Genomic DNA, 27,185 nt, shown 5'->3' on the forward strand with positions numbered 1-27,185 from the left:
TGAAATGTGCAACTTTACAAGAAGAGATTAAATTGTTTTCCAAAGTGGTTCTACCAATATGCACTCCCACTAGCAATGTATGAGTTCTCGTTGCTTCATATACTTGCCCTTGATATTGACTTACATTTTGTTGCTTCTCTGATTACTAATGAGGTTAAACATCTTTGCATACGTTTATGGGCCATTTATGTTTCCCCTCTGAAATACTTGTTCATGTCTTTTAACTGTTTTCTGTTGGTTTATCTTTCTCATACTGATTTATAATTATGAGTCCTTTTCATATTCAGGAGATTAATCCTTTGTTGGTTATATTTTTGCAAATAACTTAATTTGTGGCTTCGCATATATTTATATATGTCTTTTGATAAAGAAGTTCTTAGCTTTAATGTAGTCAAATTTTTTGGTTTCTTTATGGTTACTGCTTTATGTGTCTCTTTTTAATTTATTAATTTATTATTTGCCTGCGTTGGGTTTTTGTTGCTGTGTGTAGGCTTTCTCTAGTTGCGGCAAGCGGGGGCTACTCTTTGTTGTGGTGTGCAGGCTTCTCATTGCGGTGGCTTCTCTTACTGTGGAGCACGGGCTCTAGGCATGTGGGCTTCAGTAGTTGTAGCACGTGGGCTCAGTAGTTGTGGCTCGCAGGCTCTAGAGCGCAGGTTCAGTAGCTGTGGCGCACGGGCTCAGTTGCTCTTTGGCATGTGGGATCTTCCCAGACCAGGGCTCGAACCTGTGTCCCCTGCATTGGCAGGCAGATTCCCAACCACTAGCGCCACCAGGGAAGTCCGCTTTATGTGTCTTGATTAAGCAATCCTTCCCTATGCCAAAGTTGGAAAAGTAGTCTCATTATTTTTTCTAAAAGTTTTAAAATTTGGCAAATTATTTTTTGAGCCTCATTTTCCAGAACTTTAAAATGCAGTTGAACTGGGTGTTCTGTAACAACCTTTTATTCTTTGATGCTGTGACCTGAAGAAGACAGGATATGTGTGTATATTTTCAGAGATTGCAGTGTTCTTTTAGTAATCTCTCCTACTGTGAGGTTTTATACTCTCTCCTACTTTACTTCTCTTTCTCTCATTTCCCCAGCCTCTTCCTTCCTGTTTTCTTCAGAAAATAACCAGTTGAATCCTGCAACATCCTAGTTTCTCTGTTGAAGCAGCACTTTTTAATTGAAATTTATTGAGATAATGCAGTTGTAAGAAATAATAGAGATCCTGTGTACCCTTTACCCAGTTTATGGTAACATCTTGCAAAATTGTAGTGTAACGTCACAACCAGGGTACTGACATTGATAACATCCACTGATCTTATTCAGATTTCTCCAGGTATACTTGTACTCATTTGTGTATGTGTGTGTGTGTATTTATTTCTATGCAGTTTTGTCCCATGTGTATGTTCGTATATCCACCACCACAGGTAAGATACCGAAGGAAACAGCATTTTTTATAAACAGCATTTTTAAAAGTCTGAATTACTGAATACCTCCAGAGTGTTCTGGAGTACCCAGTTTGGCTGGTGCCCACACAGTTCTAGAGGGCCACCTCAGGTTACATAATCCAGAAGCAAATTGATGAACTGAAACCTTGACCTTAGAGATGAAAGAATCTTTGATCTTTGGGTTTGAGGTCCTGGGAGGCCAGTTGGCATGCCCCAAAACATAATCATCATTTATTTTGAATTGTATATGCCCATATGAACCTGCATTTGAGACATCCTTGTAAAAGTTGCCCTTGGTCCATCATACCAATAGGAGTCATTCAAATTCCACCAGGTTGTAAGCAACTAAAAACTCGTAGTGGAAAGGAGGAATGGTAATCCTTCTAGGAAAGCAATTAAAAGCTTGCTGAAATATGCATTGGTTTATATCCCCATAAGTAGAAGCTTACATTATTGTCAGGCTGGTAGTCAAGGACATTTGAAGACTACATTTATGGGAGAGCTACGTATGCTTTAACTCATGTCTACTTCAAAATATTTAAAAATAAACACTCAGCACCTTTTGACCTTTTATGACTGGCCAGGCACTATGCTAAGCAAAGAGGATAGTGTAGTAAATAAAAACAGAAGTGGTTCGTGTCCTTATGGAACTTATAATCTAATTTACAGTTTAAAAATAAGGCAACAGGGACTTCCCTGGTGGCACAGTGGTTAAGAATCCACCTGCCAATTCAGGGGACGTGGGTTCGATCCCTGGTCTGGGATGATCCTACATGCTGCAGAGAAACTAAGCCCGTGCGCCACAACTACTGAGCCTGCGCTCTAGAGCCCACGAGCCACAACTACTGAAGCCCACGCGCCTAGAGCCCATGAAGCCTCCGCTCGCTGCAACTAGAGAAAGCCCACGCACCGCAATGAAGACCCAAAGCAGCCCAAAAAATAAATAAATAAAATTTTAAAAAGAAAATAAGGCAACAAATACTATAATTACTCACTTTCATAAGTTTTGAATGAAATGAATTAGAAACAGAGATAGCAGAAATAAGGTCTGTTTTTGATAGGGTAGCCAGCCAGCTCTGTCAGAGGAGATGGTATATAAGCAGATAACTGAAGGAAGGAGGGGCGACTTCTGCAGAGGGGTTTGGGAGTAGATACTGGAACCAGCTTGTTCAAAGGCGCTGAGTTGGGCAAGAGCCAGGCACGTTGGGAAACTGAAAAGGAGGCTAGTGGGGCTGAAGGGCACACTCAGTGGAGGAGGGGGAAGATGGCAATGAATGGAGTATAGGAACTTCTGGGGCGCTGTCTTAGGAGCAATTTGGATCTTGTAATCTGAACTTCTTGAAGCCATGAAGGTGGTTTGAAGATGTGGACGTGTTAATAATGAAGTTGTCTATTTAATCAATTCACAAATATTAGGTACCGTGCCCTGTGTCAGGCACTTCTACTTGCTAGGGATGCACTGGTGAGCAAAACAGACTAATGTCTCTGCCCCCATGGACCTTACATTTTAATGGGGGAGGGTATTGTTAGGGTAAAGGATAAGCTGAGAGCTCCAAAATACAATGGCCAGAAAAAGGTAGATCTTTGTCTTTCTGGCCTGTAATAGCCTGGGGCAAGGAGGCAGCTTCTATTCCATAAGATCATCTAGGGTCCCAGGCTAGCGGGGCAGTTCTGCCTTCCTCAGCATTTGGTTTTCAAGTTCCAGCCAGCTAGAGGGAAAGAGGGGTCCAGGGCAAGCTTCTTTAGGAAAATGACCAGGAAGTTTCACACATCACTATTACACATATACCTTTGGCGAAATCTTAGTCACGTGGTCCTCCCTAGTCATAAGGGAGATAGAAAAATGCAGTTTCTAGCTGGAAAGCCAGGTGCTCAGGAAGAAAGGAAGAACAGATTTGGGGGGACAACCAGTAGACAGGGAGACAGACAATAAACAAGATAAATAATTGTAATATCTTGTATGCTAGTGATGAGTGGTAAAGGGAAAAGAAAGCAGGGAAGGAAGATAGGAAGTATCAGGTGGTAGCGGTTGCAGTTTTTCAATAGAGCAATAAAGGAAGGCCTCATTGGCAAGGTGCCATTTCAATAAAGCTCTGAATGAAGTCTGTGAGCAAGAAATACCATTCTGAGTTGTTCTGAGGTTACCATAACCCAGGGTAGGCTTTTACATGCCTGAATCTTAGACCTTATCTGAAAGTGTTCAGGTTAGTGGAAAAGGCACCATTATACTACAGTTTCATTTAGAGCAAGCAATACAAGAAAGCCTTAAACAATGAATTGGTGAATTACCATGCTAGGGCCTGGACTCTGAGGCATCTGTCTGAGAGATTTTTTCTTGGCTCTTTGATAGATGGTAAACTTAGCTCCCTAAGAAAGGAGGGACTAAGATCCCTCTGCAACACTCAGTTCAGAGAGTGTTGCACATACTTGTTTTATAGGGTTTGGGGGGTGGCAGGGTAATTTTTTTTCTAAGTGTAGGAATTATTGATGATTTGAGTCTGCTGTAGAACTCTGGTTAATTTCAGTCAGCCATTGCCAGTGCAGTTTTAAGGATGTGGTGACATAAAAAGAATGGAAGTATTTTCATGTCCACGCTTGGTCATCCAAAATCTTGCTTAGTTGCCCTTCCAGTTAGAGAAAGCAGTAGTTTCCAACACTTCATTATTTTCTTTAATTATATTCGAGTGCTGCTTTAAGTTATATGTCAATGTAAAATACATAATAAGCACCTTTTCCTACTTCTGCATCACTTTTTTTGTTTTTAATGACAACCTGTTTGGTTAATGAGACAAAAGAGAAGGATTTTCTGCCTGTTTTTACTCTAATGCCCTTCCCACCTACAACACCCCTAGATGTGGGTAGATAGATTGTCTCGGGTTTATTTCTATGTTAGTAATCATTATCTTTCATTAGAGAACTTACAGTTTAGGAAAGGAGATAAGATACACAGATACATAACGAAAATACAAGGCAGGAAGTGATAAATGCCATGAGAAAGGTAAAAATAAAATGCTCTTGTAGTTCACAGACTACAGAATGAGTAACCCTGTCAGTCTTTGCTTCCACAATCTTGAAGGGAGACAGTAAGGTTAACTTTGAGCTTAATATATAATGCTGTCAAAAGGAATTTTCTCTTCTTGGAAAAGGGAAGCATTTGATCTGTTATCCTACTATTTTAAGTATTTTTGTGAGTCCAGTCCTTTTCTAGACACAGATAAAATACATTTTTTGCCTGTCATGCTACACCACAGAGAAAAGCTCAAGTCAGACTGGAAAAGCACTGCTAATCACTTCATAGCATTTTATAGTCTTGGAAGTTACCCTTGAATCTTTTCTCCTCTCCCTCCAGCTTACCCAGTCCCTCACCAAATTCCAAAGATTATGCCTCCTGAATATTTTTGGGATCCAGTCTTGCCAAGCTTAATCCATCTCTGCGAAGCAGCTAGACTGATTTTTTTAAAACATAGCATTAGTTTAAGTCAGTTTAATGCTAAGAATCCCTAGTGGTTCCCTTCACAGAGTAAGATTTCGACTCCTTATTGTGCACACCAGGCTCTGCCTGCCTGTGCAATAACATCTCTGACCTTTGCCCCTCGCCTTGTACACTGCAGTCACACTGGCCTTCCCTCAGGGCTCGCCCTCCTCCCGCACACTGCTCCCACTGTGTGGAATCCTCCCCCAAGGGCCCCATTTCTATTCCTTCAGTACTGAACTCAAGCATCCTTAAGGAAACCTTCCGACCCCCGCTGCAGTCAGACCACCCAATCTCAGTGGGGTCTCATAGCACCTTGTACTTCTCTTACTTCTTTCTGCAACTGTAATTAATAATGAATCTTGGAGCTAGTTATTAGCTGCCTTCCCCCTAGAACAAAATTTAAAAGGGTATGTGTGCTTTTACTTAGTGCTCTGTGGCCAGGGCCAGTGTCTGGTATAGTGCCGAGTACTGGAATAAATTCTTAAGAAGTACTTGTTGCTAAAGAAAAAGGGCAGAAAATTCCCAAATTATTTAAATTTGGTTTTAGATTTTATTGAGGTGCTTACATTTGATCATAGGTTTTTTAAAGTTGTTGGAATGTTTATAAAAGACAAGTATCAGCATCACCTGGGAGCTGTTAGAAATGCAATGCCCAGGCTTCTGATTCAGACCTACTATATCAGAAACTGTGGGTGGGACCTGACAATCTGGTGTAACACACCCTCCAGGTGACGCTGATGCAGAATAATGTTTGAGAACCAGGGTTCTATAAAAATACTGACTGAAGGTTGACTCTGACTAAGTAAGATATGAAGTGCAACTTAATCCTACTTTTGCAATTAGGTACATTGTTTCTAATCAACAGTGGGTGGTAATAAACTACTTTTCAGCTGCCACCCTCCCCCACCCCCTATTTTATCAATTGTCTTCAGATATCAACTGAAATGTAAACAAGGTCTGCTTGATCAATCAACCCAAACCTGGACTTTAGAAATTCCACAGTATTTTTCAACCTTTACTCCTCTGAATCTAACTTTTATGTAGTGCCATCCGATTCCAGGAAATGCTTGTAAAACTGATAATACCCATGATTCTAGTGTTGGAGTGCTTTGCTTTTAATTTTTTTTTTTGGCCGCACTGCGTGGCATGTGGGATTTTAGTTCCCTGACCAGGGATCAAACCCATGCCCCCTGCAGTGGAAGCGAGGAGTCTTAACCACTGGACCGCCAGGGAAGTCCCATTAATTTTTTAATGTTTATTATACAGGGTCGAAATGATTTTTGCTAAAGCTCAGGTTGTCATAGTTTCTAGATTTATATCTAATGCATTTTGAAGCATTAGCAGGGTTTAGATGTGCATATTCTTGGCTGTGTTTAGATTTCAGGGCTGTGCTACATCATCAAACTTTTGCTGATGGATTGACTGCATTGTTAAAGGTCACTCATCCCCGATTTTGCCGTTGACTTTAAATTTGCTCCATGTTTGACTCAAGGACAGTGTTGACAAACCATTCCCACCTGGTGACTATTAAGTGATCCATAGGAAGTTAATTGCAGGTTTCTTTCTCATGTAACAGATGCCCAAGGCTCATTGATTCTCTTTGTAATATTTGGTTAGAAGCACAGGATTTGAATGGAGAAGGGAGGTAACCAACAAAAGATTTTTTTCAATGTTTTTAAAAACTTTAAATTTTAGAATAGTTTTAGATTTACAGAAAAGTTGCATACATGGTACAGAGTTTTCACATCCCACGTGCAGTTTCCTATATTATTAACATCTTATGCAGTAATGTACATTTGTCACAATTGATGAACCAATATTGATACATTATTATTAACTAAAATCCATACTTAATTATTCAGATTTCCTCAGTTTTCCATTAATGTCATTTTCCTGTTATAGGATCCTAGGCAGGATACCACATCATATTTAGTTATATCTCATTAGATTCCTCTTGGCTGTGACAGTTTCTCAGACTTTCTTCGGTTTAGATGACATTGACAGTTTTGAGGAATACTAGTCGCATATTTTGTAGAATGTCCCTCAATTGGGATTTGTCCATTTTTCTTATGATTAGACTGGCGCTTATTGAGTTTTGAGAGGAAGACTGGCGAGGTGAAATGCCATTTTCATTACACCATATCAAGAGTACATTTAAAAAAATTTTTTTTTATTGAATTATAGTCGATTTACAATGTTGTGTTTCAGGTGTAAAGAGTACAAATTATTAACATGACATCGTGGTTGGCATTGACCTTGATCACCTGCCTAAAGTAGTGTTTACCTGATTCCTCCACTTTAAAGCTGCTGTTTTTCCTCTTTTCCATACTGTACTCTTTGGAAACAAGTTACTAAGTGTAGCCCAAGAGTTGTGGGGGTTTTGTTTTTTTGTTTTTTTTGCTACCATGCGGCATGTGGGATCTTAGTTCCCTGACCAAGGATCGAACCCATGCCCCCTGCATTGGGAGTGCAGAGTCTTAACCACTGGACCGCCAGGGAGATCCCAAGAGTTTGTTTTTTAAATATGAGATTCCAGATAACATCTTTCTCGCTGAGTGGGGCCTTCTCCATTATTTTTTGGTGTCTCCTTTTTTAATTTTTACTTTAATCAGGAGACAGGCATATGCAGTTGACATGTTTCAAATGCTTATTTATTTATTTTTAAGAAAAAAACGTTGCCAAGCTTTATTTAGGTTGCAGTGGTTATAGACAACACATCTAACCCTATATCCCACCCCACCGTACTCGGCCCCCTGCACAGGCTCAGCTCCCTTTTCCCTCCAGTCTCACTTCTTGTCCTCCTCCCTCTTGTCCTTCTTGCCCTCCTCCCTCTTGTCCTTCTTGCCATCCTTGGTGGCCTGGGAGGCCAGGGAGCCCATGGCATTTCAAGTGGCCTCATTGTTGGGATCCACACCTGGGAGGTTCTCCAGGACACTCTGAAGGAACTTGGGGTCCTGCATCGCGTCATAATCATCCTCCTCCTTGGCGGGCTCAGGTGTGTCCATGGCTGAACTGGCATCAATGTCAGCTGATTCTGCCTGGCCAAATTCTGCGCCCTGGAGGCACATCTGCATGGCGTAAGCATTCTGTTCTGCCTCAGTCATACTGCTTAGGTCAGGGAGCCCTGTGCAGCCACACTCCTGCTGGCTGATGGTCATCTTCAGCAGGGCATCGTCCGAGTCTTCAGTCCCAGTCGTAGCGCTTCCCACCTCAGCGGCAGAGGCAGCAGCTGCCCACCGCGCCTCCTCCTCCTGCGGCTGCCGCTGCTCTTCCATAGAAACACGCAGGGCCAGGGCCAGCTCACGATCAGCGCTGGGATCCACTCCAAATTCAGCCACTGGCACCAAGACCCAGCATGGCACTGCCTTCCCCAGCCAGAATCGGAGAACTGATGAGGGCATCGGCCAAGCTGGGCCCAGGACGCACTGTCACCGGATGAGAACCGCTTCCATCTTTGCCATTCAGTGTGTTTACAAAGGCGGTCAGCTTTTCTGTGCTCACCTCCTCTTCTCCCAAATTGATAATGTCAGCATTTACTTTCTCCTTCTTGAGGCGTTTAGCCAGTTTCACCAGATTCTTCTCATTGTCCTCCATGGGGCTTCCCACAAAGGCAATGATTCGTATCTTGTGATTCTTGACCTGTTGGTGCTTCAGGGCCAGATGGGCCACGCAGATGCCAGTGCAGAAGGTGATCTTGCCCTTCGGTTGGACAGTGTGGAGCTTAGACAGGATGTGACCGGTGTCAGGGGTGAGTGTGGTCCGCACTTCACAGTCATTGGCCAGTGTGATGAGGCCCACATTGTTCTCAGGGTTGCTGAGGATCTTGGAGTGACAGACTATGTTGACAGCGTCTTGTTGGGCGTGTAGCCGGGTGGGTAAGAAGTCCCCATTCCGCATATACTCACTGTTGTCCACGCAAACCATAGTGCTTTCCAACACCATCTTGCCGCCTTCCACCCTCTCCGACCTCAAATGCTTATTTAAATTATGAAGTATAGGGGCTTTCCTGGTGGCACAGTGGTTGGGAGTCCGCCTGCCGATGCAGGGGACACGGGTTCGTGCCCTGGTCCGGGAAGATCCCACGTGCTGTGGAGCGGCTGGGCCTGTGAGCCATGGCTGCTGAGCCTGCGCGTCCGGAGCCTGTGCTCCGCGACGGGAGAGGCCACAACAATGAGAGGCCCGCGTACTGCAAAAAAAAAAAAAAAATTGTGAAGTATATTTCAGCTGATGAAGGGATTTGAAATTAAAGCGAATATTTGTGCTGGGGAACTGAGGGGAACCTAACGTGGTTTTGCAAATGCTCCTGTGTCTAGCTGTTGCCCACATATACTCTCATTCCTTAGCCTCCAAGCCTCTGTTTGCCTGTAGCTGCTCCTAGAATTTAATTGCCTGCTAGCTAAAACCTCTATGAAAACATTTGGGTAGATAGAGTGGCCCAGGATTTTCTTTTGCTTGGCAAGAACTCACTTGCTAAAATGGTTTTTAATATGTTGGTGCCTCTCTACTGTGCTTCTTTTGCCAGAATAGATGCAGCCCAAAAGATTTGCTTGTCTTCCTAACTCCTTTTTTAATAGCTCATAGCAGTGACTGAGCTATTGATCTGAAGGGATAATAACAACCCTGTATGTGCTTTTTGCAAGTTCTGATATTTTAAGAACTGAGAGCTTTGAAAAAGAACATCGCTTTACTTCACAAACTCAAGGCTTCTTCAAACCAAATAATATACAGCATATGTCATAAAGAAGGTTCATTCCTAGAAATCACCAGATTTAAAGGGAGCAAAGGATGAGGGAGAAGGAATTAAAACAAGTGACAGTACTTGCTCAGAGACTGATGACCAGGGTCAGCTCCACGGGAACACTGTCTCCAGCAGCCCCACTTCCTCTTCCTCACCGCATCCCTAATTCATGTTCTTGGCTCCTAAAATACACTTAAAGCACTTCTCAGAAAGATTGAAAGGCACACAGAAAGTAAACAAACTTTTTGGTGAAGTTAACCTTTAGTATATTATTAGTAGTTTTGGATTCTAGGTTGACTCCTCAGTAGGGAAAATAGCAAGCAACATGCCTCATTATAATTGGATATATAAATAACTTAAGATAATACATCTATCATAAGGTAAATAGAAAAATTGGGGGATTTTTTAGCTGCGCACATTTATTTATTTATTTATTCTTGGCTATGTTAGGTCTTTGTTGCTGCGCACGGGCTTTCTCTAGTTGCAGCGAGCTGGGGCTGCTCTTCGTTGAGGTGCGTGGGCTTCTCATTGCTGTGGCTTCTCTTGTTGTGGAGCACGGGCTCTAGGCGCACGGGCTCAGTAGTTGTGGCACGCGGGCTCAGCAGTTGTGGCTCACGGGCTCTAGAGCACATGCTTAGTAGTTGTGGCGCACAGGCTTAGTTGCTCCACAGCATGTGGGATCTTCCCGGACCAGGGCTCAGACCCGTGTCCCCTGCATTGACAGGCAGATCCTTAACCACTGTACCACCAGGGAATTCCCTTAGCTGTGTACATTTATTAATCCAAGTTCTGGCTAATAAGGTCTAAGAGGACTCCCTCAATTTGAGAGATGTGCCCCACCCCCCAAAAAACAGTCAAAGAATATTTAGGTTTATACTCTTAATTTGTTAATATTACTGTCTAATATCTCATATATTTGTATCTGTTCAGCACCTGGAAGAATTCAGTACTTATTTTTAGAATTTGTCTTAAACTTTTTTAGTAAACTTTTCATTTTAGGATAATTTCAGATTTATAGGAACTTTGCAGAGATGGTACAAGGAGTTCACATATGCCCCTACACAGTTTCCCTTATTATTAGCTTATATTAGTAATGGTACATTTGTCACAATTAATGAACCAATATTGTTATGTTATTCCTAACTGAAGTCCATACTTCATTCACATTTCTTCAGTTTGTCCCTAATGTCCTTTTTTCTGTTCCAGGATCCCATCGAGAATACCATACCATAATTAGTCATCCTGTCTCCTTAGGCTCCTCTTGGATGTGACAGTTTCTCAAACTTTCCTTGGTTTTGATGACGTTGACAGTTTTGAGGAGTACCGGTTAGGGATTTTGTAGCAGATCCCTCAGTTAGGATTTGTTTGATGTTTTTCTCAAGGTAAGATGTGGATTATGGCTTTTTAGGAGGAAGACTGGAGAAGTGAAGGGCTGTCCTCATCACATCTTATCCACCATGCATAGTATCAACGTGACTTTCTACTGATGATGTTAACTTGATCACTTGGCTGGGGTAGCATTTGTCAGCTTTCTTCACTGTGAAGTTAGTCTTTTTTAAAACAGATTTTTACTGATTTTTCTACCTCTATGATTCTGGAGAGGAATATGGTTCATTTCATTTATTTATTCAACAGATGTTACTTTGAGTTAAAGAAAACATGGTTTTAGGTAAATTTTAGGGTTTTATTCCCCCCAAGGCCCACTCTTACTAATTGGAGAAATAAACCATATTTAAGGAATAGCCAATACTTTGTAGGTAACAAAAGTTGGTCAAGGTCAAGTTGTTGGTGTACAGTGTATATTTGTTTAGCTTTTCTGAATATACTGAGTTTTTCAACAAAATTCTGTTTGACCACTGATGAATATTGTTAAATAATTTAAATCACATTCTTCAAGTGTTATGGCATCTCAATTATTCATGATTTATCAGTTATTAGACTTTCTTACCTTCTCTTTTCACTCTTTTATTCAGAAGTAATAGTGGAAATGAGACCCTTTCTATCTTCCCAGCTTTTGTATAAGTACAAAGGATTATATAGATATTAGGGATCAGGCAACCTCCTGCTTATCTACATTCTTTCAAATGCTAGTCACAGTAACAGATGAAGATCAGAAAGCACTAGGAAAGGCTTCCCTGGTGGTGCAGTGTTAATAATCTGCCTGCCAATGCAGGGGACACGGGTTCGAGCCCTGGTCCGGGAAGATCCCACATGCCACAGAGCAGCTAAGCCTGTGTGCCACAACTACTGAGCCTGCGCTCCAGAGCCCGCGAGCCACTACTACTGAGCCCACGTGCCACAACTACTGAAGCCCACGTTCCTAGAGCCCGTGCTCTGCAACAAGAGAAGCCACCGCAATGAGAAGCCCGCGCACTGCAACGAAGAGCAGCCCCCACTCGCTGCAACTAGAGAAAGCCCACGCACAGCAACAAAGACCCAGCGAGCCAAAAAAAATAAATTAAAATAAATAAATTAAAAAAAAGAAAGTACTAGGAAAAGAAGAGTTTTGCTATCAAAGAATGAGTGTGTCATGCAGCAGATGAGCCTCTAGGATGAATTTGATTAATTCTCCACAGCAGCAAAGTCGCATAATCAGATGGTGTTGCTTGAGGCTTTCTCTTGCTTTGGAGTTGGATAATCTAAATTGTGTAGCCTCTAGTGGATTTTCATTCTGTCATGTATCAAGGAACGTCTGTGCAGATGGAAAGAGGTTTTCTGTTGGGCTGTGTGTGAGCTCAGTGGAAAGGGTTAAAAATTAGGAATGAATGCATTTAACTCAATTTTTCTTCCTAATAACAGACATCTCTACCAGATTTGATGACACTGCAAACATGAAAGGAGTAGAGACATCTGGGTGTTATCATAGGCTCTGCCACTACTTGTGTAGTTTTGGGGGTAGGTTTTTTTTTTCTTAATAAATTTATTTATTTATTTGTTTTTATTTTTGGCTGCGTTGGGTCTCCGTTGCTGCACGCGGGCTTTCTCTAGCTGCGGTGAACATGGGCTACTCTTCGTTGCGGTGCGGGGGCTTCTCATTGTGGTGGCTTCTCTTGTTTTGGAGCATGGGCTCTAGGCACACAGGCTTCAGTAGTTGTGGCACACGGGCTCAGTAGTTGTGGTTCGCGGGCTCTTGAGTGCAGGCTCAGTAGTTGTGGTGCACGGGCTTAGTTGCTCCACGGCATGTGGGATCTAACCGGGCCAGGGCTCGAACCCATGTCCCTTGCATTGGCAGGCAGATTCTTAACCACTGCGCCATCAGGGAAGCCCGGGGGTAGTTTTATTATGTGACTTCCCTCGGTGGTCCTCAGATTTTCATCCATATAGTTAAGAGTGGATAGGTCAGAGCACTGCTTATACCCCTCAAGACTATGTAAGTTTGTGGTTCAGAATGGGAAATAAGAGTAGCAATATGGGCTGTCCACCCAATTTCATGGTATGATATGATACAGTACATTAGGAAAAAGATTTCTGGGTAATAGCTATGAGGCATAGAGCTTTTTAAGATATGTATTCTGGATTAGGGAAGTGATGGTAGGTAGAGAAAGTGGAGGTGGGTGAACAGAGATCTTTATACACTGAATTCCATAGTCCTCTTCCTTGGTCCTTCCCATGTGACAGGTTCACTCTTTCTCTTTCATTGCCGATCTTCTCTGCTCAGGGCCTTGCCTCATGCTGTCTGATGTTGGGAGGGCTGTGAGGGCCTGCTGACTTCCATGTCTTCACTGCTCTCCAGTGGACAGAGCTGGGGCGGGTCAGCCCTGAACGAGGCTTTGGGCCCCAGCCTGTCCTGAGCTGGAGATAATTTGGGAACCTCTGGCTGCCAGCTCAGCAGATCGGCATGTCTGCTAGTCTCATTCTGACTTTGTGTGCTTACATTTTTTAAGGCTGCTCTTGCTTAGTTCCTTGTAATTAAGACTGGCCTTGTACTTCCATGCCAGAACCCGGGCCTGTCTGTGAAGTCCTTGTCTGGGTATAGTGGTTGGTGCCACAGTTGCTCCAAGGGTAGAAATATGCTTTCTTTTAGCCAGGCCTCTCCGGAACTTGAACTCTGCCTGGACCCATGCCTGTGTTTGGGACTCTGCTACCCATTGTTGATTTTGTTGATGCTCACTGACCAATTGCTTTTTACCAGATTTACCTGTTATAGTATTCTGTCTGCTTTCTCCTTGCTGAGTATCCTGATGTTTGCTCATTGACCACCTATCTGGACCTCTGCCTGTTGCTGCCCACTCTCCTTTGCCAATTATGCTCTCTTGCCTACCTGGATTTCCTCCTAGAGCTCGCTTCTGAGTCCATCTCCAATTCCTTCCCTCCAATATGGAGGTGTCTCTATAGATGACAGGGCCTGATCTACCGTACTGCCTGCCTTCAGAAGCTTAATTGTGACAGTCAGTGTTTTCCATTCTGTTTATAAAAATCTGTCACCTTTTAGCTGCCTTAGTTTGTTATTCCCTGATATTATAAACTCACTCCTTGACTTTTTTATTTGATCATTTTTTGGTCTTTCCTTAGAACAAATCTCATGTATCCCCTTTTCAGCCACTTGTTACTTTCACAGGGAGTGGCCTCAAATCATAAATCTTCACATTGGAAGAGACTTTCAGAGACATCTAGTTCAACTTTCCATGTGATGGGTAACTTACCAACTCCCAAAATAACCCATCAATAACATTTTCGACAGCTCTCAACTGGTTTCCTGGGCCCCAAACTATCAATTCATTCATATATTTATTCACTTATTCATTCAGTCAACAGTTACTCAACGTCTACTTTTAGCCAGGCATTCATATGTGTGTGTGTGTGTGTGTGTGTGTGTGTGTGTGTCTGTGTGTGTGTGTTTGTCACCATTCCTGTCCTTAGAGAGCTGCTACTCCAGGGGGGATAGAGAAATAAACAATCATGATTGCTAGCTAGAGGCATGCAGTGGGTAGGGGAATGGGTCATTTCTTCTGCATGACTGAAGGTTGGTTCATGGAGGGGCTCTTTCTGCCGCTTCAATTAACACCAACTTTCTGGTCCACCACCAGCTTTTCAGCTACTCAATAAAGAGAGAGGAGAGTCTCCTTTCTGCCTCTGTCTATTGTTGACTTGCCCTTGGAATCATCTTTGTAAATCCAAGTCTTCGTTTGTTACTCCCCTGCTAATAGGCTCCCCATTGTCTACCCCGCAAACAGACATCTAGCTCTTTGACACAACTTATGAAGCCCTCAGCCTTCTGGTTCATGCTTGCCTCTCCAGTCCCATACACACCATTTTTCATCAGGCTCTCAGTGCCCCCAAATTTCGTGCAGTTTCCTGGCTACATCGTGCTTACTCACACTTCCCTTGCATATGTTGTTCCTGCTACCTGGAATGACTGCCGGTCTCATCTCCACGGTGAACTCCCGGGGCACTGTGAAAGCCTGATGGAAAATGGTACACAGGGAGGAATAAATCACAACTCTGACCTTCCTTTTCTATTAAGGTGTACTTTGACCTGTTGGCTGCTGTTGCCCCTTATACACCCCCATGCCTGCCACCCGAAGATTGTAAACTACTCTACACCAGGCAGTTATCTCTGTGTCTTCAGCCTTAACACAGAGACTGGCCCAGAATGGGCAGTCAATAGATATGTGTTGGATGAATGGATGAGTAAAGAAATGAAGACAAGTCTTCTATAGCCTATTTTTCACTTTAGGTCTCCCTTGGAGCACCGAGAATGCTACTTAAAAGACTCCTACCGTTGTTTTGACTGTAGCTCCCTGCCAACCTAGGACCACGCTCACTGGCTTATCCATGGCTAGACACCTGCCTGCAACTATCACTGAACAGCCTGCCTGCCATACAGGGAGAAAGGCCCTTTGGGGGTTCGGGGAAGGTTGGACAACTCTTCACCTTCTCCCACCTGGCAGCCTCTGCTGCCAAGATAAGCTTCTCGCATGTCTCTTCAAAACTCTAATCAAGAGAAAGAAATTGCACAGAATGAAAATGCTTCTTTCCTGCTCTGGTAAATCAGAACAGTTGTAAAGTGAGGAGAATTAGTACTTGAACAAGTTCCTGTCTTATTAAGCAATACTTTGAATGAGTCATCTACAAACTCAAGCAGTTGGTGAGAACAGTTAGTGGCCATTTATCATTTTAAGTTGATCTGTTTCAAATAAATAGCAAATGGGATATTTTGGTCCTAAATTATACACTTATCCCCTTCTTACAAGAGCCCTTTTTTTTTTTACATAGTTATATCAGTGAGCAGTGAAAGACACACAACACTGTCATGAACTTTGTCCTCCTTGTCTTCCTGTTCTTTAATCATGGATCTTGAACTTTCAGTCAAAACTCAGCAGTTTTAGTTCTATTAGATGTAGATCTCTACCTAAAATAGTTGGCCATTTCTGAGATAGTATGCTTTTCTTTAGGTTTATTGAGATACACTTTACATAAAATTCACACTTTTTATGTATGTACAAGTCTATGAATTTTGACAAACTTAATATAGCTTGTGGCCACCACTGAAGTCAAGATAATAGAATTTTCTGCCACCCAGAGTGTTCCCTCGTGCTCCTTTGTAGTCAGTGTCCTCCCTATGTTGCCAACCCCTGGCAACCACTGCTCTGATTTCTGTCTCTATAGTTTTCTCATTTCCAGAACCTCGTATAAGTGAAATCAAAATATGTAGCCTTTGGGACTGCCCTGGTAGGGTGCTGTTCTTCATCTTTATTTGATCTTTAGGCTATCAAAAGAGAGTGAGGGGAAAGGCAACAAATATAGTGAGTGTCTACGTATCAGGCATGTGTATGTTTATTTAATTTAATCTTAATTGAAAATTGAGATCCAACAAGTCATTTGTACCACTGAAGTCTTTGGAGCTAGTAAATGGCACGGTCAGAACTTAACTGCAGGTTTGTTTGGTAAAAACCCGTGATCAGCCCATTACATTTTAATGCCCCTCTCTGGAAATGAGTGTGTGAATGTGGCAGGGGAGGGATGGGGCAGGGAACTGGGTTGGGTATGGGGGGCGGGGGGCAGGACTGCAGGGAGGGTGGAGGAAAGATGGACTGAGATTAGGAAAGGGAGAAACGTTCTACCACCTTTCATTGCCATCTAAAAACCTGAGCTTTTTAGATATCTCGGTTTTCATCTTATCTCTGCCATTTACTTAATTTATGGCACATTTGTCTCTCTGAGACTCATTTTTTTATTTTGTTTTTAATTTGAAATGTAGACAGACTGTTAACTTTGGTTGTTGTGAGGAATAAAGATAATACATGTAAAGTGCCGTGCGCATAGAATGTGTTCATATAATGGTGTCCATTACTGTCATCATTATTAATTTCCTACCGTTAAACATACTTTATAACTGGAAATTATTAATTTGGGTTTGGAAAATGATTTCTGTAGTTGTTTGTTTAATTCTTTTGCCAAAATAGCCTAGAGCAAGTTCCTTTTTATAAGAATGGACTTAGGGCTTCCCTGGTGGCGCAGTGGTTGAGAGTCTGCCTGCCAATGCAGGGGACACGGGTTTGAGCCCTGGTCTGGGAAGATCCCACATGCCGCGGAGCGACTAGGCCCGTGAGCCACAACTACTGAGCCTGCGCGTCTGGAGCTTGTGCTCCGCAACAAGAGAGGCCGCGACAGTGAGAGGCCCGCGCACCGCGATGAAGAGTGGCCCCCACTCGCCGCAACTAGAAAAAGCCCACGCACAGAAAAGACCCAGCACAGCCAAAAATAAATAAATAAATGAATTTAAAAAAAAAAAAAAAGAATGGACTTAGTTTCCTCTATTTTTTACCCACCTCCTAAGTCAAAACAATACCAGTTTACTAAATCAGTTTGAAATTTGATTTAAAACCTCCTGCTGAATGCTTTGGGCTCTGGAAATGATAGTGTGCATGTGTGTCTGTGTGTGTGATCTGGAAGTGGTTGTCTCAGCCCAGAGGACTGGAGATGCCACTTTCATTTTACAGGAGCAACCAACCATTGATAGCCAGCTTCAGTCCCTTTGTTCATGCAGATCTGATAGTTTCTGAGTCACTGAAACTCTCTTCTCTGACACAAACCACTTCAGGCTGTTTGGAGGTAATGATTCCTTTTTTTGGTAAGGTTATTTTGGTTATCACAAGTAGGGCCCAACAACTTCGGTGTTTCATCAGTCAAGTCAGGAGGTAGCAATGAGAAAAAAGGCTGACTCTGAGAAAGGACATCAGGCCACCATCAGGGGACCTTTCTACTGTCCAGGACCTAAGGAGGGTTTCTGGCTCCAGCTGAAGCAATGCATAGCCTTTTGGGAATTGATTTTCATTATTATTTGATTTCCTAGCAGTACACTTCCAACTAAAAATGCCATTTGACAGATGAAAGGAAAGGAAAATCAATTGTATTTTGAGACTTTTTGGATAATATAACACCATCCCTTGGTGTTGCTGCAAATCAGAATTGGTGGTCACTAGTCTTTTTTTTTTAAACAACTTTATTGAGGTGGGATTGTTATACAGAATACTGCCCATATTTAATGCATACAATTTGATGGATTTAAACATATCCATACACCCTTGAAACCATCACCACAATCAGGATAATATACATATCCATCACCTCCAAGAGAGTCTCCTGCCCTTATGTTTATTTGTGTGTGTGTGTGTGTGTGTGTGTGTGTGTTAAGAACTCTTGAGATCTACCCTCTTAAGAAATTTTTAAGTGAATAAATACAGTATTTTACATACTACTGTTTTCAAAGCCCCTTGATAACACCTTCTAGTATAATTGACACCTTAAGTAGGGTAGGTCTTATTTCTACTTTATGATGAAAAAATAGACCTATGGGATGTGTTTTCCCAAAGATCACCTTTGGATATTGTGCCAGTATCCAGAACCCAATTTTGGTTTTTGTCCAGTGTTCTTTGCATAAGACCTCTGGGTCTTAAGCCTGATCTGGCTCATTGACCTGGTAAACCTTCAAAAACCAAATGTTTAATGACCACCTTTGTCCCCAGTTAGGATCAACAAATGTGATTGATGTCAGCTTCAAAGAGAGTTCATGAAACAAGTAGTTGGTGGAAGATAGTTTTGAGGGGAACTTCTACCCTTCACACGTGTAACTTTCCCTTTCTAGATTGCCTAGACGGAGACTTCCAGTGTCCAAGCAGGAATGTTCAAAGGTTGGTCATTAAACTTTTGGGGTGGTCTTAATTAAAATGTTGGGCAGTGAGGTGAGGCCTAGCCTGGTAGATTTGGTGTGGCCTCTTGAGTAGTTACTTTGTGTTAAACACTTTCCTAATCATTACAGGGGCATAGAGATGAAAGCAAAACAAACAAAAAATAGGATTCTACTCTTTAGGACCTCACAAGCCAGCAGACAAGATGGAAGCATACACAGAGGTGCTTCCATTTCTGCTTACTCCAGTCCATCCTTCATTCTGCCAGCAGAGCAGTCTTTTGAAAACACATGCCCTTTCCCTGCTTAAAACTTTCTGGTGGTTCCCTGTTTCTCAGAGGACCAAGTCGAAGCTTCTTATCAGGACATAAAAGGCCTTCTCTGATTTTGCCCAGCTTCTCCCTCTGTACCCACCCCTCTGGCCAGCATCCCAAATCTCAATACCCTGGTGACCTGGATTGGGCTGTGTATGAGGCGGGCGCTCCTTTGTGCCCAGGCCCAGTTCTGTCCTATGCATTCTCTCTCATGTCTAGTTTCTCCAGAGGTGCCACTTGAAGGGATGCATGTTTCTTCATTTGTAGTAGGGGGATGATGGGACTTCCCTGGTGGTCCAGTGGTTAAGACTCTGTGCTTCCAATGCAGGGGGCGCAGATTCGATCCCTGGTCAGGGAACTAATATCCCACATGCTGCAGTCAAAAATAAAAAGGACAGTGTAATAGGGGGATGAATATTGGCACCTACATCATGGGCTTACTGTGAGGATTCAACCAAGTAACGCATGGTGAGGGCTTAGGCTGTGCCTGGCATAGAATATTTGTTCAATAAATGGTAGCTAGGTTTTATTATTATGCAGTAGAAGAAGCAAGGGTGTGAGGGTAAAATCAATATTTCTAGGTGCTCAGAGCACGTCATGATTTTTCATGCCTCTGGGTGTTAACTCATGGTGGGCCCTCTGTCTAGAATGCTGTGTTAGTCTGGGTCCTCTGAGAAGGAGAAATTTAGGATTAAACGGCAAGGATTTTATAACCAACCACCTATGTGAGAGAGAAGGGGGTGGGGGAGGGGGAGATGGGAAGGGTGGGAGTGCCCATGATGCAAGTCCATGATGCACGCCTGACCCCTAGTGAAGAGGAGAGAGAGTAGCTTAGGTGGAAGCTCTCTAGACTGCTATGCAGCTGAAGAAAGTTTCAGAAAAGCCTTTGGGGAGTCCAAAAGTCAGTGATCAGTACAGTCCTGTCCCTGATGTACCGTCATTGGTCAGGTGCAACCCATTGGAAACGAGCCTTCAGCACAAACACTAGGATGAATTTCTGAGGCAGCAGCTCAATTGTGCTCCCTGTCCTTGGAGACCTTTCCTCTTCCATTGAACTCCTCCTGCTTGTACTTAAAGGGCCAGCTTTAAATGTTTCCTCTTCTGGGAAACTTTTCCTTGAAGGAAATTCTCAGCATGTCAGATGATGGTCCCACTGCCTACAATGATCATCCCCAAATCTCTGCTTAGTTAATTTCTTTCTTTTTTGTTTTTTTTTGCGGTACGTGGGCCTCTTACTGTTGTGGCCTCTCCCGTTGCGGAGCACAGGCTCTGGACGCGCAGGCTCAGCGGCCATGGCTCACGGGCCCAGCCGCTCTGCGGCATGTGGCATCTTCCCGGACCAGGGCACGAACCCGTGTCCCCTGCATCGGCAGGCGGACTCTCAGCCACTGCACCACCAGGGAAGCCCTACCTAGTCAATTTCTAATGCACTTACTTGAACCCCTAGCATCTGAAAAACTACTGGGTGCTCAGGAAATACCTGTTGAATGAATGAATGAGTTAGTAGGACTTGGACAAGCAGATCTAAGGGAGAAGATAGTTGAGGCAGAGTGAACTGCTTGAGCAAAGTCAAGTAAGTATGTCTTGCCCCAAAACTGTCATTTTAGGGAAAGTATATTATGATGCAAAACAGCGGGTATATTATGATGCAGAACAGTGGGGGCAGAAGTTTTTTCCTGGCAGTTGAAAATGATTCATATTTGAGAACTTTGTTAAAAACAATGTTTTGAGTATTTCCTGAGAGACTTCTTTCCTGAGAGGAAACAGAGTTGATGGAAATGGAATTTTACTGCTGCCAGGAAAAGTATGATAAAGATCAAATCTCTTACAACTACTACCAGAATAGAAATTTCCATAGAGCAAAGAGATTTAAAGGCCCACCTAATGGCTCATATGTATTTAGTGTTCAGTGCAGCTGAACTATAATTCTGTAATGGAATTTGACCAGTTTTGACAATCCAGTCTGTAACGTATGAATTAGTGAAGACTCATCTTGACATTTGCTGACGCTGCCAGATGTTGGCCATATTTTTGATGGAAAGAAACAGGGAGCTGGCCAGGATCCCAAGTCTCAGTATCACTACCAACCGCCTACCACTGCCACATGTTGCCAGAGGAGATAGATGTGATGAGGATAAGGTCCCACAAAATCACTCATGATCAGCAACTGGAGATTTAACTCCTAATCCCTATGTAATGTTTTACCCTGGTGACCTGGGTTGGACTATGTATGAGCCAGGCCCAGGCCCAGTTCTGTCCTATGCATTCTCCCTCATGTCTTGTTTCTCCAGAGGTGCCACTTGAAGGGGCCCAAGTTTATCTGTAATAGGAGGATGAATATTTGTATCTACGTCATGGGCTTGCTGTGAGGATTCAACCAAGTACTGCATGCTGAGGGCTTAGACTGTGCCTGGCATAGAGTATTTTTTTCAATAAATAGTAACTAGGTTTTATTATTAATATGAAGTAGAAAAAGCAAGAGTGTGAGGGTAAAATCTTAATATTTCTAGGTGCATATTATAAAAGTTGGTTGTTCGTGCCTTCGGTGAGTGCCTGCTCTGTGATAAAGCTGCATGGGACTCTAGGCACATGGGGTGCTGTGGCCCATTCTGTAATTAATCTCACACACACAGTTGCTGATATCTAATTCTCCTCTCAAGTGAGGACAGTTCATTTTGACTCGTACATAAGTAAAATCACCTACTCCTCCACTGCTTTCTTCTCTTTCTCATTGGCCCATCTCTCTCACCTTCAAATTTCTATTATATTTCTTCCTAGGTTACATGGAAGAACCTAGGAAGAAATGAACATGGCTGCATGATATAGTCCCCTCCTTTGATTTTTGTTGATCAGGTTGGGAAACTCTTTGACCCAACAGCCCTTGCTTTACAGATCCTTTCTTCCATTTTAGTGGAATAGTTCACTTGGGATATTATGCATTTATTTCTGTCTTTCACTACTGAGTCATTGATTTCACCAAAGAGCTTCTCCTTTGTGTATGTTTATACACATCTCTCTTTACCATATTCCTCCTTTCTGTTACATCAAGAATTACTCCCGTCTCACTTCTTTATCCTATTTGAAAGCCGAAAACAAGAATTGAATTATGACTGATAGGGAATAGAATATTATGATTGATGGATGTGTACCAAAGTAAAGGAAAGCAGTAAGTTTAAAAAGGAAAAGTAGTATTTGAAGTCCCAAAGGATCTCATACTCAGTATGTCCAAATCTGAACTTACTCTCTGTGTCTTCTCTAAGCCTCTGACAGTTAACTCTCAAGATGTTTCTCAAATGGGTTTATTTCCTCCTTACTCCCATTGTCCTTGCCCTGGGCCTCACCCTCTTCATCTTACATCTAGACAACATAACTTCTTTCCTTATCTTCTTGCTGGTTCCCTCTCTTCCCTAGTCTAACTACACAGTGTCACAAAAGGGTGTACTTTTTTTTTCTTTTTTAGCTTTTTGTATTGTAAAATGAGACAAGGATTCAAAACACCAAGCAATCAAATGAGTAGCTTAATACAGTATTACAGGGCAAACATACTTAAAATCTCCATCCAGATCAAGAGCTGGAACATTGTCAGCGATGCCGAAAGTCCCTCTAGGTGCCCTATCCCAATCATAAACCTTCCCTCCTTCCAAAATAACTATGATCCTGACTTTCATTTTTTTACTTTTTAAAAAAATGTTTATTTATTTATTTGGCTGTGTTGGGTCGTAGTTACAGCACGTTGGCTTCCTTCTAGTTGTGGCTTGTGGGCTCCAGAGCACACAGGCTCAGTAGTTGAGGCATGTGGGCTCTGTAGTTGTGGCACACGGGCTCAGTAGTTGCTGTGCGTGCTTAGTTGCCCTGTGGCATGTGGGATCTTAGTTCTCCAACCAGGGATCGAACCTGTGTCTCCTGCATTGGAAGGCGGATTCTTAACCACTGGACCACCAGGGAAGTCCCTATCCTGACTTTTAAAGTAATTATCTTCTTACATTTTTTAATCAAGAGGGTGCTTTTTAAAAATATCAGTCTTGCCATATCAAGTTAGCTCTAAATTCCCTCACAGGTTTTCTCAGGCCTACCTTTATAGCCTCCTTTCTATGACTACTTCTCTTCTCCCCAGTACCCTGGTTTCTGGCCATACTGGATTATTCACAGGCTCAGATGCCTCTAGGTGTTTGCCAGATACCTCCAGGCACTTGCTCCTGCTTTTCCCTCTTTCTGGAGTTCCATCCATTCCCATTCTCTGATGAAGTCCTAGACCCTGCTCAAATGTGTATTCTTCATTGAAGCTGTCCTAGATCTCTCTTCCCTGACAGCCTGGGTCAGAATGAATCTCTCGCATCCCTGTGCTCTGTGCCCATTAGAGCTTTCTTTCTTGGGGTTGGTGGTGGGGGGTGGGTTGCGGGATCTTAGTTCGTTGACCAGGGATCAAACCCGTGCCCTGGGCAGTGAAAGCGCTAAGTCCTAACCACTGGACCGCCAGGGAATTCCCTAGAGCATTTTATACATGCTTCCATTACTAGTATTTGTCATAGTCTCTGTTACCTAACAGATTGCTTAATGCATAGTAGGTGCCCAATAAATGTTTGTTGAAAGTATGAATCTGTGCAATCATTCTTTAAAGCTTTTTCAGGGTGTCACGTTTTCTTCAGAATTGACACAAATCATATATTTGATCATATGATCAAGGTTGATGTGGACTCTTTCAGATGCTGTTGTTCTGAACGTTACTACGGTTGAAATAAGTTGTTTCGCTGTATAAAGCTAGCACTGCTGTATTTTAATTCCTTGAGTTGTCTTAAAATGCTCAAGTTGTGTCACCCAAACAGGGACCGAAGTATGCTTTATAATAACTTAAGATTCAGATCAGTTTCTACCTATTTATTTATTTATTAAAATAAATCAATACGAGTGATTTATTTTAATTCAGGTTCTCTCTTTCAATTACATTTTATGTAACCAGGATAGATTGACTGAGAAAAATCTGATTGACAGTTATCAGGATTTTTTTTAATTGAAAAGTATTATATGTGGTTAAAACTTATTTTTAAACTATAGAAGATATAAAAAAGTTTACATCCCCGCTTCATTTGCAGCCCTATTCCCCAGAGGTAACCACTGTTAAAGTTCTTGTCTGGGTGTTCAAATTGTTTTTATGTCTGTTGACTCATATACACACTTGTGCATACACACATGCTCATATGTTTATGCTCATGAATATATATCTTTTTTATGTACACAGTTGGAATCATACAATATATAATATTCTTTAATTTGCTTTTTTACTTGATGTGTGTTAGAGATAATTTCATATTGGTACATCTTGAGCTACTCATATATTTTAACATTTGCACAATAGTCCATTGTTTGGATATTTCACGGTTAAACAGTCCCCTCCTGATGGATATTTGGATAATCCCATTTTGTTTTGTTTACTGTTTTAAACAATGCTGTTAACAAACATCCTTCTATAGTTTTATTTACTCTTGTTTGTAGAATCACACAAGCTATTTTTAAAATAAAAATCAGAGTAATGATATTATTATTGAAAGTTTTTCTATTTTGATAGTTCATAGTTTAAAAATAAAGCCAGTGTAAAAAAAACTTTTGAAACAATAAGAATGAAAACCATCATCACACATTTGAACACACATATCTAAAAGTGTGTGTAAATATTATTTTGAACAATAATAGCTACCATTTAATGATCAACGACACTATCTTATTTAATCCTCACAGCACTATGGGGTAGGTACTGTTGTTCCCAATATATAGATGAAGTAACTGATTAGAGAAAGGTTAAATAACTTATCTGAGGTCCCACAGGTAGTAAGCATGAGAATGGGGACTCTAAAACAGTGTGTACTCAACAATAAAAAGACAAATAGCCCAATTGAAAAATGGTCGAAGGATTGTTTTTTTCCTAATTGAAGTATAGTTGATTTAAAATGTTGTGTTAGTTTCTGGTGTACAGCAAAGTGATTCAGTCAGATATATATACATTATACATATATATTCCTTTTTAAGATTCTTTTTCCATTATAGGTTATTACAAGATATTGAACATAGTTCGCTGTGCTATACAGTAAGACCTTGTTGTTTATCTATTTTACATAAAGTAGTATGTATCTGTTAATCCCAGGCTCCTAATTTATCCCCCCAACCCTTTCCCCTTTGGTAATCATAAATTTTTCTTTGTGAGTTGGTTTCTCTTTTGTGAATAAGTTCATTTGTATCATTTTTTTTAGATTACACATATAAGTAATACATGATATTTGTTTTTCTCTGTCTCATTTAGTTAGTATGATAATCTCTAGGTCCATCCATGTTGCTGCAAATGGCATTTCATTCTTTTTTATGGCTGAGTAGTATTCCATTGTGTGTATATACCACATCTTCTTTATCCATTCACCTGTCGATGGACATTTAGGTTGCTTCCATGTCTTGGCTATTGTAAATAGTGCTGCAGTGAACATTGGAGTTGCATGTATCTTTTTGAATTATGGTTTTCTCCAGATATATGCCCAGGAGTGGGGTTGCTGGATCATATGGTAGCTCTATTTTTAGTTTTTTGAGGAACCTCCATACTGTTCTCCATAGTGGCTGTACCAATTTACATTCCCACCAACAGTGTAGGAGGGTTCCCTTTTCTCCACACCCTCTCCAGCATTTATTATTGGTAGACTTTTTGATGATGGCCGTTCTGACCAGTGTGAGGTGATACCTTGTTGTAGTTTGATTTGCACTTCTCTAATAATTAGCGATGGTGAACATCTTTGCAGCATTTGGGGCAAAAGATCTTAATAGGCATTTCTCCAAAGAAGATATGCAACTGGCCAATAACCACATGAAAAGGTGCTCAATGTCATTAGTTGTTTGGGAAATGCAAATCAAAACTACAATGAGATACTACTTCAGGCCCATTAGTATGACCACTTAAAAAGAAAAAAGGAAAATAACTAGTGTTGGTGCGGATGTGGACAAATTGGGACCCTCATGCATTCTTTGTTGTTTGTCTGTTTTCAGCTGAAAGTTCCATTTTATTTTCCATTTTGATACTAATCCCTTTCAATTTAGCTTCCTCTCATCGATGTACAATAGAAGTGGAACCTTAAAAATAATTACCACCTATTACTAGAATGTTTTATAACTTTTTACTACATCATTCTTATTTAAAACATAAACTTACTTCCTCTTTTTAAAAATATTTTAATTTTATTGGCGTATAGTTGATTTACAATGTTGTGTTAGTTTCAAGTGTACAGCAAAGCCTCATACATTTTTAGTGGGAATGTAAAATGGTGCAACCATTGTGGAAAACAGTTTGCCTTTTTCTCAAAAAGTTAATCATGGAATTACCATATGACCCAGGACCTCTACTCCTAGTTATATGCCCGAGAGAAATGAAAACATATTTCTTCAGAAAAACTTGTACACAAATGTCCATAGCAGCATTATTCATAATAGCCAAAAGGTGAAAATAACCCAGATGTCCACCAACTGATGAATGCATAATTAAACAAAAGGTGGTATAGCCATACAATGGAATATTATACATCCACAAAAAGGAACAAAGTATTGATAAATCCTACAACATGGATGAACCTCAAAAACATTTCACTAAATGAAAGAAGTCAGACACAATATCACACAGTGTATGATTCCATTTGTAGAAAAGGCTCAGAATATGCAGAAAGTAAGTTAGTGATTACCAAGGGCTGGGGAGGAGAGGAAATGGGGAGATGGAGGGTGACTGCTAACAGTTTCAGAGTTTCAATTTAGGGGATGAAAATGTTCTGAAACTGAATCATGGCGATAGTTGCCCAACTCCATGAACATATTATAAACTATTGACATGTACACCTTAAATATGTGGATTGATATATATTGTGCAGCACTATAAAATCAGAGAGCCCTTAAAATATTGTTGTTCCTTAAAGGTCTGTCCTTGACTCTCTTTTTGTGAGGTGGTCTCATCCATTGTCATGTCCTCTATGTTGAATTTAGGCAGATGAAGAGCAAATCTCTTCTCCAGACCAGTCCTCTCCCCTGACCTATATTTGGGCCTGCCTACTGAAGAGGGCCACTTGCCTTTCCTACAGA

General features: G+C 41.6%; 1 protein-coding gene and 1 pseudogene across 11 annotated transcripts in view; one reads left to right on the forward strand and one right to left on the reverse strand.

The window, feature by feature from the left end:
- ATP11C (ATPase phospholipid transporting 11C (ATP11C blood group)) overlaps window positions 1–27,185 on the forward strand; it is a 167,516-nt gene that overhangs the window by 18,537 nt on the left and 121,794 nt on the right. The gene's annotated exons all lie outside the window — the stretch shown is intronic.
- On the reverse strand, window positions 7,693–8,848 carry LOC101328439 (26S proteasome non-ATPase regulatory subunit 4 pseudogene; annotated as a pseudogene).

Source organism: Tursiops truncatus, chromosome X, assembly GCF_011762595.2.
Source record: "Tursiops truncatus isolate mTurTru1 chromosome X, mTurTru1.mat.Y, whole genome shotgun sequence".
NCBI classification, from domain to species: Eukaryota; Metazoa; Chordata; class Mammalia; order Artiodactyla; family Delphinidae; genus Tursiops; species Tursiops truncatus.